We start from the raw sequence: 9,504 nt of genomic DNA, 5'->3' as shown, positions 1-9,504 counted from the left end.
CCTGTATCAGGAAAGTTTTCTGACAAGGACGGAACCAGGTATTGAACTCGCGACACCTCTAAACATCCTTTGGTTCTTCAAGCGAGTATCTTATCGATCTGGGCTACTGCGCCCTACATTGTTTCATTTCACGAAGGTTAATCTAGTTCACTCTATTGACAGTGACATTCAATATCCCTGAAGATACATATATTGCAACCCCTTTCAAAATCCAGTCTACATTTTCGATAAGTCTATTAATGATTGGAGTACATATCTAATATCAATTTTTTTATACAATAAATATTGAAGTTGTAATATTTACTAAGGTAATATGAATACACAGCGTTTCCATTAAAAAATTATAATTATGTCAATAAATATTCATCTCGCGTATTTTTCAGGTTCAACATTTTTTTTTTTTTTTGCAATTTCTCAGCAATTTTGATAACAATTGATTTGTTGCTGTAATGTCACACAATGGAAAAAGAATCTTCATTTACCATTTTTACTCATGGACAGAGCTGAAATGATTCTTATTTTTTTGTTTCTTCCCACTACAAATTCACTATGGAGGGCCTGCTGGATATGAGAGCCATTATTTTTCCACATATCATGCTTTCGACTGAGCAGAAAATAATTCTACAGTTAGTAGTAGAGAAAATCTAGGTCTTGAATGTCATGTACACATAAAATTGAAATCACGAGAAAAATTTCTGCCAGAAATTATAAAATTTTATTGCTCTACTAATGAGTGTCAATGTTTTAAAAAAAAATCAACTCATTCAGTGCACAATGTGATCATTATCAAAAAAGCTGTCTTACATATTTTACATCTATTGTTTTTTCACATTCTGCACATCCAATCTCTTTGCTAATTTCACGCAAGCATATCATATTTGAAACTTAATAAAATTAATAAATTAAATATAATAAATTAATAAATAAAAGGTTAGATAAGAAGGTTAAATACTAAAAAAAACTCAAAAAAAGGTATACTTTCGTTTTTTTTTTCTTTTTTAATCTATAAATTTTGTTAATATTGTAATTTTAATTCATATTTTAATAAATGTATAATAACTTTAAATTTATACGATATTCACGATATTGTACATTGAAACTTCGCTTAAGTCGTCACTCCCCTTAGGCAGTCATAATTTTTTCGATAACGTGAGTGACGACTTATCGAGGCTTTACTGTATTTTGAACCGGTCAGGGTTTTCATGAATAAATAATATTGTTTTATAAAAAGTGGACTGCCATGTCAAAATAAAGTCACGAATTACAAGAGCTCAAAAAATCGTAGTCAAACCTCTTTTAAAAGTAACAACACACAGGACTGGTCTTTGTCATAAGGATTTATTGCAAAAATAAGTCAGACTGTACACTGTTTTAAGAAGTTTCAGTGAAGGGAGAAATAATTGTCAATTTTTTCCCATAACAGTCAAAATAACCACTATCATCAGCCCCCAGGGATGACATTATACTGAGGTCTGATTGTATCAAAAAGATAGTTTTTTTTCTTTTGTACCTTTTCAAAATTTAATAAAGGTGTGTTGGACTTCAGATACACCCATTCCCTAGGAAATGCTTCAAAATCTCCCCTTGGATGTGAAGCAGGTTGTTACTGGCCCATCAATGAATCATAGATAATTTGAAACACATTTTATCTGTTCAAAATATGGCCCATAATTAAACCTTGTCCCACGTACCAGCAATAAAACAGAATTACAGTGAATACAGCAGTCTCAAAATAAATGAATTTCAATAGAAGCATTTCAATATCTTTAATCATAGACTGTTACACTTTTTTCAACTCAAATGTAAGAAGAGCCATACTTTGATATTGCCCAAAATGAAATCAATACATTTCTATTTTTTTTCCTCTTTTATGGCAAGAAAATCAGAGTACACAGTGTTTCCATTTCTCTTTTGAAATTTCCAACAAAATTTATTCAGATATACACAGCAATATATAAATATCAATATAATTTTATATAATAATTATGTACTTTCAATTAGAGAACGTATATAACCCAGTTTTACCTCAAAGAAATGCATTTACATTCAACTCTAGGGCTATGAAGTTAATGAGTCACATACAGTGGATCCTTTCAATAAAGGACACCAAGGGACTGAAAATTTTGTCTGCTAACCGGAAGTGTTTGACTGTCTGTTAATAACATACAGTGAAATACATAGAGTCCCTGTTTCACAGACTTTAAAAGTGTTCGCTAATGAGGAGTGTCCATTATGGAGGTTCCACTGTAATGAGTATAAAAGACACTGTGGCATCACCAAAAAAGAAAATGTGGAAGAAAACTGAAACATTATAACACATTTTGAAAATGAATGAATATATGGTAGAACCAGATTCAATGAATTTTTTGAAGTTCTTGTATATGCAAATGTATGACCATCTTGACCCCAATTGGAAAAATTTCACAAATGAAACTGTCACATAAACCGGATTCCTTACGTTAGGGTTCAAACAATATACAGGATGACTGATTTTAAAGGCCCAAATGTGAAAAGGGGGGGGGGGGATAGCACACCAACATTCATCAGAGAAAATGCAATGAGGGATTGGAAATGAAAAACAAAGGTTTCCAGAGTGATAATTCATTGGATATCACCACAACAAATGCTCAAACAATCTTCTTGAATGGCTGACTACTTTACACCACACCAACTCCACTCATATCGTAATACAGCAATTTAGTACCATAGGAGTTGGGTCAGAAATTAAGTTGGCATTTGTCAGTGATCGGCTCAGTAATTATGTAAAAAGGACTTGTTTCCTATATTCTTTTCGCCGGATTGAATTTGCAGATCCTAAAGGTAACATTCATGGTGAAAGACGAGCATCTTACCTTTGCGTCACTTGGGCACTCAAATGACTGACTGGCATCATGTCATTAGAAGGTTCGCTTCAGACAACTGGCAGCACTTTTCCCTCTAATTTTTATTTTATATGCGTAGACCTAATTTTGGTGTGTGAAGAATGGCAGTTCTTATAACCCTTTGTGTTCCACTGACCCTTTCTGCCAATAAGACGGAAGCTAATGATCCACTTTGCCAATGAGGTAAAGGCCATGAATAGGGGCCGCTCTAGGAGGGGCACTAAATCTTGAGTTGAAAGGGCAAAAAAAAGCTGTCTCGACTAGGGATGGGACGAATAGTGATTTGGCAAAATACAGAATATTCAGCAACCAAGAAATACCAATTTTCTTAATATTCATCAATTATAAATAAAATTGATGGTTTTAATTAAAAACGAAATATTTCGAATGATCAAAATTGAATTTTAATTGCGCAATTTATTATTTAAGTATTTAAAAAAAACTGGTAATTGAAAGAGTTTTATATCCATCGATACTGACAATCAAATTAACGATGATGTATTGCATTTTAATATTACTTACTAAATCATTTTTTTTCATTTAAGCCCTTCTTACAATTTTACATCTAATTAAGAAAATGTCAATCATTATTTACTCTCAACTAGGCCTACTAATGCATCATAAAATTTAAGACTTTTCTTATTTTTTCCTCTTTAGATATTCTTTGCCCCTTTTTCCTCTTTCAGTAGCTCAATATGTATCTTGTCTAGGTACATCCTTCAGTTAGTAGTGAACTTGTGTATGATTCGTGCTCACTTCCACCTTATACGAATACGAGGCCACAACAGGCAAAATGCCCAATGACATGGTTCAGGAAAAGATGCTCATAGCAAATATGGATGTCATATTTCTAAAATACAGCAATCAATTAAAAGTAATTATAAAAACTATTATATTATATTTCTCCTCCATGATAAAATATAAAATGCAATTATTGCACTAGAATTCTATTTTCAGTTCCATGTTTCCTCAATCCTAGGAATTCACCCGACATAATATTTTTTTCACGGAGGGGATATACACTACACACAATAAAATATAATCACTAAATTTTTAATTTATAGAAATAATTCCAATTAATATGATTTTTTAAAATCAGTTTATGTTGGATTTACACAAATATTCGTCCCATATCTAGTCTCGACCAAAAAAAAAGTGGCCAGGACGCCAAAAATAGGTCTCGTAAGGGTAAGGATTTTTTTCTCTAGGGGACAAAAATAGGTCCTGCACACAGACAACCTTTTCTCGAGCCACCCCTGGCCCAAACACTAACAGAATAATATTCAGTGTATTGTAATGCACACAAATAAGTTAACTGTTTTCTCCTCCATGCTCATGGACCTCCCTGAAACTTCTCTGTGGGCCCTCTTATTAAGACTACTGACCCACAATATATTTCATGATTTTAAGCATCTCAGAGGGAAAAGTGGCCGCCAAACATCTAGAACACATAGGATATCGCTTACGATACAACCTCTCTTCCTCTCCACCATGCCACCTATGAAATATAATAGATGTATACATGATATTCTTCTCTGTTCGTAAATGACAGCATCTCCTGTGCAATCAATACTGAAAATGCTATAACTACTACTTAACCTAACATGCACCTCGTGCACATTCCCGAGAAATTTCTAACAAATCTGTACATGTCAGAACGTGTTGCGTGAGTGTATGCATATGCATGCCTTTCTCAAGCGAATTTGTGTTGTTAGAGCTGTGCTTGTTTAGTGTTCTTGCTAGGGCTGCTATCTGCGTTCCATTCCATATTTTAAAGTAAAGATGGTAAATGCTTGAATTTTTTTTATGTTATGTAAGTATAATGTTGAAGGCCTGACTGCAATCTGTGGAGAGACTTTTTCAAATGGGAGACCGGTTTGCATTCACCCCTCAAAATTGGAAAACTACAGAAAACCAACTTCAGCTGACCACCACTGTGCATTTTTTTGAGTTTTCAGGTTTAAAAACTGAAAAATATTGAAAATGCTTGGGCCATAATTTAAATAAGTTTTCTATAATACACAAAGTCTACCTCTCTTTTACAGCACGGGCCTTGCATTGAATATTGGTATGTATCCCCTCACGATTGGGCCATGAATTGTGAAGACACACCATGTACATTTTTTAAAGCTGCAGCAAAAATGTTCAATCCTTACATGAAGTTATTAGGCCTACCAGAAGAAAATTTTTGAAATAATTATAAAAAACCCAATTTTGAAGAGTTTAATGCCCTCTGTTTTGCCGCAACAAAGGTATCAGATATATTATTGCGTATTTGAATTCATAAGATTTTTATGGTACTCATATTTTTAGGAACTGTTGTACCACACTGAAAAGCCTCCAATCGTCAAGACATTGGCTTATTTCCGAAGTGTGTGGAAGAATTTGGCACTTCAGTCTAGAGAAGGAAAAAAGATTGAGAGGATATTTTCGAAGTGAAATGGCAATGAAAATATCAGTTAATGGTACAATAAATCTTTCTGGACAATTTCTGTTTTTGAAAGCATAAATCACAGAAGTGCAGCATGGCCAAAAAATTAAAGTTTCCTAAATTCAAAAGTATGGAAGAAAAAAATACCTTTCATTAGGGATGCAAGACAATTGATGTCTTCACGAACACACATGCAATAAATACACATAATAAACAATGTGAGGGGCATTGAAGATCTCTGTATGATACACAATAAGACATAGTATTTTCAGTGATAAAATAGAACACACACACACACACACAAAAAAACCACATAAGATTTAAATAGAATAAGCAAATAGAAACATTCACACCATTTCTGATATAAAAGAAATGAAATCAGAAGCAAAAAATAGTGTTTTCTTCGTTTTTGTTTGATAAGTTTGTAATTGAAGTCCCAAAAATTATTCAAAAAAAGAAAAAAAAATGCAAACGCAAGAAAAAATGATAATTTCACAAAATTTTGCCTCAATGAGAAATCAAATATCATTCCACAGACATGCTTTACACTGCTGATTGAGCACATTCAGAGTTACTGCTCCCCCTAACCACATGCTGATATGGAAAAGAAAAGCAGAAATAGGTAGCAGATGCTTTTTCACACATTGCTCCATAACATTACCATTCTGCTGAAGCAAAACATTTTTGACAATACATGACTGTAATAATATACAGGGCGCAAAGCTTTATTCACACTTCACAACTTTTAAACTATTCATCATAGAGACATACTTACAATTACAAAAAAGTATTTTAAAATGCATTACTTATTCTTATTCTACAAGGGGCTGTACATCCTCAAAGCAGAATACGCTGAAAATAGCGATTTATGTTGCAGAACAATCTCGGAAGAATTTTATCAAAGTGAATGAGAATTTTCTCTAAGAACATTACCATTCACTAGAGGGTTTGTTGCAGAACAGAATCCAAAGCAGAATGCTTCGGGCTGTACATTATTAAATTATTTTTTATTTTATTTTTTCAATATTTTACACCCATAGCTTTAACACTCATGGTCTCGAAACTTTTACCCCTGCATTTGAGTCAAACAGAGAAAGTTTGATGTTCCAATAGGAAATATTTACAAAGACGTCACATATTGAAACTATTTAAAATGTTATATGGGAGCAATGCAGAAGTGAGGAAGGTTTGATGTCATAATTTCACTGCATCTATATACCTTGTTGATAATTGAATCTATTTGCTTTCGATTTTCACGTAGATGTATAAATACTTTATTTTGAACATTCAGCTTTGTTTTTTATCTTATACCAACTTTACCGAACACCAACTCCAGTCATATCGCCACGTGACAATTTACTACCATAGGAGTTAGCTGGGAAATGAAGGTGGCATCAATCGGTGGTCGCCTCAGGCTTGGTAGGTAAAGAACTTATCTGTGGTTTTCCCCCTGCAGTTCTAGCCTGTGGACCTTGATGGCAACCTTCAAGGTGGAAAATGAGCATTTTACCACTGCACCAGTCGGGCACATTTATCTTATAGTTAGTTCTTTAAAGTAGGATTTTTTTTGGTAAATTATGTGATGAAAATTATGAATTTTCAATGAAAACAGAACCCTTGATATATTAAACACAAGACAAAGAGTTTTAAACGCTAATATTGCAGATAAGGTATTTTCATTACCGAATTTCTTGGCCTATCTTTCGCGCAGGTGTTAGAGCCACATAGACATATATCTGTCACACCTTTCCAAAATGAAATGTTCATTTAATCAGTTTTTCCGTATTCTGAAAACATATATAAGTGAGAAAACCAATCCTGAACACCTGAAATACTATTAGTAGATATTTGAATTTTATACTTCAATTTTCATGATGTTTTATCACATGCTGCTATGTTATAAATGTTTAATCAAGTCCCATGTGTCACTTATATGTTGAATACTACAATTATTCCCAATACAACTAGGATCACGGCTTTGGGAATTCTCATAGACGAGTGGCTCAGGTTTTCTGAACATTGTTATGATGTGGTTTAAAAAAAACATAGAATGCTGTTTCTTTTTTAAAAAGGTCTGTGTTCTCCTAAAGTGATTCTTCTGCATTTTCTGGGGTTTAGTTCATCCTGGCCTGGAGTATGCTGTATGGCTTTGAAGACAATATCTACAGAAGGACATTGAATTGGTTGAGGGAGTGCAGAGAAGGGCTACACATACTCTTGTTGGCACACCAGGCTTGAGTTACAAAGAAAGACCAGATTTATTTTCAACGTTTGAATTAGAAGAGATCAGGTGGCAAGGGGGGATATAATCGAAGTGTTTAAAATTTTTAATGGGATGGATAGAATAGACCACTAATTATTAATACACCACCAATTAACTGCTTTAACAAAAGGACACCAGTAGAGATTAGTAAGGTGATAAATCTAGGATGTGATGTCGAAGGGAATTTTTCTCTAACTTCTTCGTGAATAAATGGAATAGCTTAACCCATACTTGAATACGGCAACCATAATTTTTTTATGGGCAGTGTATCATATAATTATTGGTTGTTTTTTGTGTGAAAATCTCTCTTATTTTGGGTTGCTGTATTTCAGATATATTTAACAACCATATTTTTAAAGGACATCTTTTTGAGCCACCTCATTGGGAACTTTGCCTGTAGTGGCATTTCTATTTTGAAGGTTGATTTTATTTTTTGAAGAAAAAATTAATATGGGCAGCACATCAGGCGTAAGAGCCACAAGCCTACAAAATTTAAAAATGTAACTGTTGAAGCAAATAGGCCAAGAAATATAATACATAAACCTTTGCAAAATAAATGACATGTTAAGTTATTTGAATACCTTTCTGATTGGAGATATGTTTCTATGATTGAGAGGTTTAAAAGTTGAATCATATCTGTGAAATCCAGATAATTGATCATATAATCACAAATACATATCATATTGTTTGAGAAAAGGTAATAGAATAAATCAGATGTATTGATATAAAACTGACCAACTACCAATATAAAACTAGTGGAGGCTTCAGCACCTCTAAACTAGTGGAGTGGTCACAGTAAAATGTGAATATGGATCTTTCAGATCCAGCGCCACCATTGGAGTGTTAAAAGGCATTTAGGACTTATGCAAGCCCTATCAAAATCAGGATACATAAGAGAAAAAAAATCATTTTTTTTAAATAACACAGGTTTTGGTACCAGCCAAATACCAAAGAAAGGGAGGGAGTGGAACAACATAAAACAAATGACTAGATGACTTTAGTTGTAGCTACATTAAAAAACAACAAGGTACATGGTGATAAACATTTTTCATAAAGTATACTAATAAAAATAGTTAACTAACACTGTCCTTATCTCAGGATTTATGCATCTGATCCTAGAAAAAAAATGGCTGTCACTCATCTGTTTTTAATGTTAATCACCATTCATTGTTATGTGTGTGCCTGAAAACAGGTCTTATCCAACAATGGCTCTACTTATTTCAAAACAGCACAGTTTGCATATCTTTCTTCCTTGGGGAAAAACATGAAAACAGAGAAAAAGAAGGAAATCGTAAAAACGTTTTTGATTTGTCACTGTGAATTTGACTGTAATTCTTGTCACAAGGATATTATGACATAGCTGAAAAAAAAATTGCACATTTACTGTCAAAATTTTGATCAAAAATGGTAGATCCTTGAATATGTAATCAAAAAATTTAGTTAATTTTTTTGCAGACTAAGCTCCAAATATCCATATTGACAATCAGGAGAAAGATCAGCATATTGAATTATAGGTAAAAAGTTTCACCAAAAGAAAGATTGTTTAAAAATGCAATAATTGATTAAATTTCAATGCATAGTCACATAGACTTTATTTAGTTTATCTGTTAGCAATGTGTGCATCAAGTTTCCTGAAACGTCACTTCAGCAATATTATGCATAAAATTGAATTTTGGTATGTTCATTAATGATATTTTTTTCCAAGTTGTGGCCCAACAAACTGCATATCTGATTATAGAGAAAATCAAAGACACTCTGATAGTGAAGAAAGAAAAAATTTCAAAATGTATTTTTTTCCTTAAAAAAAATAAGCCTTTAGCAAATCATTTTAACAAACTCAATTCCTCATCAGGAGGTCATAGACCATGGCTGTACAAACTTTCAGATTTCCAGCCATTTTACCCACCCAGAAACGTTTTTGCTGGCAG

Source organism: Pholcus phalangioides, unplaced genomic scaffold (assembly GCF_987345545.1).
Source record: "Pholcus phalangioides strain wild (caught in Gottingen) unplaced genomic scaffold, Ppha-v1.0 ptg000015l_1, whole genome shotgun sequence".
NCBI classification, from domain to species: domain Eukaryota; kingdom Metazoa; phylum Arthropoda; class Arachnida; order Araneae; family Pholcidae; genus Pholcus; species Pholcus phalangioides.
This window is presented reverse-complemented; position numbering follows the sequence as displayed.